Source organism: Nannospalax galili, unplaced genomic scaffold, assembly GCF_000622305.1.
Source record: "Nannospalax galili isolate Female #2095 unplaced genomic scaffold, S.galili_v1.0 scaffold31, whole genome shotgun sequence".
Taxonomy (NCBI): Eukaryota; Metazoa; Chordata; class Mammalia; order Rodentia; family Spalacidae; genus Nannospalax; species Nannospalax galili.
Window position 1 is genome coordinate 6,929,909 of NW_008332149.1, and position 5,625 is coordinate 6,935,533.

The window sequence follows — 5,625 nt, forward strand, 5'->3', positions numbered from 1 at the left end:
CTATACAGATCAGATAGAGATATATCTGAAAACACAAATATTGTGCATGGCAGCTTTTTATAAGAACCATTGTTACCTGTGGTGACTTTTGTGGAAAACATTATGTCTTGTAAATAACACTCAGTTTTTAAATAACTGGGATCTAAGTGAATTCTCATGAGGACTAAAGTTGTGCAAAATTATAAAAAGCTAACAAACAAACAAACAAAAAACACTAACACAACCCACCAGTATAAGAAAAATATCACGTTTTATAATCTTTGCTGAGCCCAAAGCAGTCGGTTCATGTGTTCCCTATGCTCCTTTCACTAATGGGGACTGTTCAGTCTCAGAATCCATACCTGTCCCTGATCCACCTGACACTAGCAAAATAAATGAGCCAGTTCAGCCTCATGCAGCCCACCATAAACTTCATGGCAGGTATAAAACTAAAGGAAATATTGCTGGGCTGAGCACGGGTCTTTGCTCAGCCATTGTTACCTGTGAAAAGAGGAGGCAAGCCCATGTTTAGAGACTGATAGATTTCCAGCATGGCCAGGTACTCTTCAATAGTACTTTTTATACTTAAAAAGTAAATCTATCTTCCTACAAATAAAAGCAGATTCAAAATGACCAACGAATATAGTCTTTGAGATTAAAATGCATTTTTAAAAAAGTACACAGAGCCAAAAATGTTGAGCTTTTTTAGAACTATGATAGAAAGTCTCAGCTTATGTTTGAAACTTAATTTTTTTGGAAATGTTAGACCGATGCATTAAAAGCTCTGAAAAACAGAGTTTCCAAAAGCAGCTATGACCGTTGTTTGTTGTAATGCCGCTCTGTTCACTGCTGTGGTCACTGTGTAAAGGGCCTGGAGGGGGAAAAAAAACAAACTTATTTTTACACTAGGGGAAACAGAAAGCTGACTTCCTCTTTGGAGTTTTCCCAGGAAACTACTTTATAAAGACAAATTTAAATCTTTCCGTTTTCTATCCTTGAAGGTGGTAAATATGATTGTGGTTTTTACCCTTTTTTTGGTAAATGAAACAGAGTTCAGATCGTCTACGTCATTTGTTGGATGGCTGCCACCGACTAATGCAGGCGTCCCACTGGGAGACCAGAGAAGAACTATACTTTGATTCACCAGATTGTGTTAAATAGTCCAGCTGTTGCGATTTGAAAGATAGTTACCTCAGAAGTGAAATAGAAATGAACTTGGCATTTATGTCTCAAACCGTTTTTATACTGTTTGGCAATCAGCTTTTCAGAGGTAGCATTTTATAAAATAACTCTCACCGCTTAAAAGTTTCATTCACTGTAATGTTCGAAATGTCCCACCTTTATATTATCAGTAAAATTAAGCTTGAGCGATATTCAGAATTTGCATGAAATAAGCATTTCCCCCTTCATTTCATGAGCTTTGATTGTATTCAATTGAGCTCAGAACCGTGTCGATTAGGGCTCTTTTGGGCATTAGTTAATTTGAATTGCAGCCGAAATGTTAGCTAGAATGTTGTTGAATATAATTGGGATGTGGAAAGTTGATTTTGAAAGGAATTTCATTGAATGCAAACAATGACAGGCTTTTTAAAAAATTAGAATGCTGCTCTTCGGTCTCCTGTGACAGTCTGAGAAATCACTGAATCCCTTTATCAACCTCAGCTTTGGTGGAGCCATTTGCAACAGTTCTGATTCTTCCAGTACCGGTATGGTTTGGAGTCAGGTCTCTCCTTTTACCAGCAAGGGGGATCCACCTGCCAGAGCCCTGGCCCTGGCTCTCCTGCAGCAGGAGAACAGTAGCTGTTTTCTGAAACAACTACTTCGTCATCAGTCATAATGGAGTCCCACAGATAATATATGGAGTCTCAGCTTTTACTTTGCTGGGGTTTTTTTGTTTTTGTCTTGAAACAAACCATTGAGCACATGGTCTAAAATGATCCCCGAAGGTCTATTTGAGTCAGTCCTAACTGTTGTATGTTGTAGCAAGAAGAAAAAGATACTGGCTATCATTCCATAGTTGGGAACCTGCAACTGCTATTAACAAGTTGTGCATCATTGGACAAAGTTCCACTTGCTCTTTTGGCATCCGCATCTGACAGAGAAGGGTTAGACTCACTCACACTGGTGATCTCTCTTAGCCCAAGTGTCCCCAGACTCTAATCTTCCTCCCTCTCACCTCTTTCTTCAGTTTAATTAGCTTCATCAGAGAAAAGGCTGCCATGACTCTTCATGAGTATAATTACTTATTTGTAGTCACTGTCCTTTGATGCTGCACTGAAGTAGAAAAATTAGACATAACCATAGTGTCCTATAATTCCTAGGGCTCTGCTGCATTAGAGCTTCTGGGATTTCTACCTTGGGGAGAGGCTTTGGGTTTAAGCTTCTAGAACCTGGTGGCTTCCTTGAACAGGAGCCTTGGTTCTCAGCACCATCCCTAAAAGGGCTCCCAGACTCTCCTACAGGATGATGATTGTGTTGGTTGTTTCTCTGTTGCTGTGATAGAATACCCTGACAAGAGCAACTTGAGGAAGGAGGATTTATTTTGACTCACTGTTTGAGGGTACAGCCCATCATGGCAGGGAAGACATGGTGTGAGCTTGAGGCAGCTGGTCACATTGCATTTGCAGTTGGGAAGCAGAGAGTGATCAATGCTATTGACCAGTCCCCCTTTCTTTTTTATTCAGTCCAGGATCCAAGCCCAGGGAATGGAGCCACTCACATTTATGGTGGGTCTTACTCACCTCAGTTAACCCAACCTAAATAACCCCTCACAGGCGTACCCAGAGACTTCTTGCCTAGGTGATTTCTAGATCCTGTCAAACTGACAGTATTAACTGTCACAGAGATAGAAATAGAATGAAGCCTAGGGGCAAAGTCTCATTCCAGAAGGAGCCTTGAGCAGCTCCCCAGGGAAACTAGGAAAGGATCTGGTGATAATGAAGTAGAAGAGCTACAGAGTGGAGAAAAGCTTGAGGGGTGGACATTGTCCTTATGGATCTGAAGCAAATGAAAACAACTGAAATAAATCAGTAAAGTGGTTACCAGTTACCCTGTGGCATCATCGTCATATTTCCAGGAGATCACACCTTAGGGAAATAGCCTGGTACTAAGGGGAGGCATGAAGGAGGCAGTTCCGACTAGTAAGCACGCTCTCAGGCCGAGTGCTTCCACTCCACACATATCACTGTTCCCAAGCGGAAAAGGACAGTTTGGAGCAGAGGACTGCCCTGGTCCCTTTCTGTCTTGACCTGTTGGGGTTCGAAGGCAGTGATCATTGTCCTTGGGAAACCAGTCACTGCTTCAGTGCACGAATTCAAAGTGTCCACTGTGCCTAGGTCAGTGAGAGTCAACAGAGGGATTCTCAGCCTGGCCTGCAAGTGACTTCTTAGGTTCCGCTGTACCTGAGCAGCATACTTTATGGCAGATGAACAGTTCTTTGGACTGAGATCATTCCAGAACAGTTTCAACCTGACAGTACAAGGTTTCTAAGTTTTCAGTTCAATCGACCTGTTTGTCGCGGAATGCCAAGAGCAGTTCCTGGTGTTTAGCCCCCAGCTGATGAAGACAGCTTTTCTAGGAGGTGTTAATCATCCTGTACCTGCAGATACACACGAAAACACCCACAGTAGTTCCACAGAAGCAACAAAGGTTGGTATGGACTAATGGCAGCTGCTTACCCTGAATGAGGTAGACACCATTGCATGCTCCCAGCAGACTGACTGGCTGTCAGCAGTGGGCTCACACGCAAGCTGGTGAAACCAACCGGACTTGACCTACAGACCTCTATGTGGCTTTCAGCTAGGCTGCCGCTTCCCTTCCTAGAATCCCCTTACCTGTTTGTTTCTAGTTTCCAATTGGCCATGAGAAAGAGCTGCATGATATACAAGGCAGAAGTGAAGTAGTAATCTTTTATTAAAAAAAACAAAACAAAAAAAACCACTTTTTTTTAACCCTGAGAAGGTCTGTGTGTGGCCTGGGATAGCTCATGCAGGGCGCCCCTGATATGCTGACTCACCCAAATGGCATATGGCAGTGGCTGGCCTATGGACTGATTCTCCAGCTCTTCCTATCTCTTCCAGCTTGCCCACCTCCCAACCCAGATGCATATGCAGCTCCATGTGTTAAGACTCAGGTCCTACACGGCAGGTGCATCATCTTGATTGGCCCTTGTGGGAGGCAGATGTACCCCCTAAGACAGATACCACTCTGTTAGTCATTTAGGATGATGACCAGGTCATGTCTTTAATATAACCCGCTAGCCAGAGAATGACTTTCAAGCATTTGGACAGAGTTTGTAGTGATGACTGTGGTCTTTGGGCTTCAGGCTTATAAGTGTGAGCAGGTCATGTAGGCTGTCCTAAATACTAGAAGGCTTGTTCTGTTTCTGTGTATAAGAGAGACCTCCAAACCTACTCACACCAAAGCTTTCACTCTGAGTTTTCTCTGGTTTATTTGTTCATTTGTCTATTCTACAAATGATGTGTGCTGGGAGCTACAGATAGAATCTTAAACAAAAGTAAACAACCCCTGCCTCATGGATGCCTATATGTTATCAGAGAGACAAACATGAAACATTTAATTAGCTGTGGGAAGTCCAGAAAGGGAGAGGTACTAGGTGTGAGAGTGCCTGTCAGATCTGGCCTGCTCCAGAGGTCAGGGGCAGTGGAAACTGGGCCTAGGGAAGGCCTGGCAGAGCAGTACCAGACACTGGCCAGCAGCTGTCTAACACACGTTGGGTGGGACTCCAGATTGTGGTGAGCTGGCTCATGGTTAACAGTCAGTCCTTTGGGATGAAAGGTCCTAGAATTGGTCAAGAGGACCAGAAAAGTTCCCAGAGCCCCAGCCCTGCCTACTTCAGCTGCTCGTTATCTCCCTTCAGGCACACTCAGTAGCCCAGAACCTTCCCAGAGTGGGTGCTGTCCAGAGCTTCTGTGAGGACACGGTACCCATAGCCTGTCTCCCTGATACTTGGCAAGAGACTGTGTTTGAGGGACACCTCTGTTCTCACAAGGAAACTGTCATCTGTGTGACCTGAGAAATAATTCCTGCATCAGAAAGGAGGCACCTTCTGCTGAGAAGAAAAGTGCCTCTGAAACTAAGAATTTTCTCAAGAAATTCTCTTCTGTTGGAGGAAAGTTTCTGGCAACAGTAATGGAGTTCAGTCCCTGAGCTCACCTCACTGCTCGCCCCTCCCCCACCTCCTGAGGTCAGGTCTTTCTCCTGGGTGGTAGCGCTGTGGTGGGCACAGCTGGCCGCTGCGCTTATCTGTCCATCACTGAGCCCGGGTGATCCCCTCCCCTCTCCATGCAGTCTCTTCACAGCTGAGCTGCACTGGGGTTCAGAAAGAAGGAAGTGCAGGCCTGGCTCCTTCCAGCAGAGCCAGGGTGGTAGGGCAGGGGCTGGGCGTGGCATTGAGGGGGGTGCACAAAGGAGCCAGGGCTGTACACTTCCTGAGCGAGCATGCAGCTAAACAGGTAGGTGCATTAGACTTTTTAACACTTCCGTAGTTAATTGCTTTGACTTTTTCTGCCTTCTCCTGGCCTTGTGCTCCTATTATGTAATCTGATAGCTTCATTTTTTTTTTTAATGGCTGGCATCTTAAAGATTATCTGTTGTGCATGTTGAAACATTTTTTTTTTTTTTTGT

The 5,625-nt window shown here is 44.3% G+C and overlaps 1 protein-coding gene across 2 annotated transcripts in view; it reads left to right on the forward strand.

The window, feature by feature from the left end:
- Shtn1 (shootin 1) overlaps positions 1-5,625 on the forward strand; it is a 115,713-nt gene that overhangs the window by 107,989 nt on the left and 2,099 nt on the right. The gene's annotated exons all lie outside the window — the stretch shown is intronic.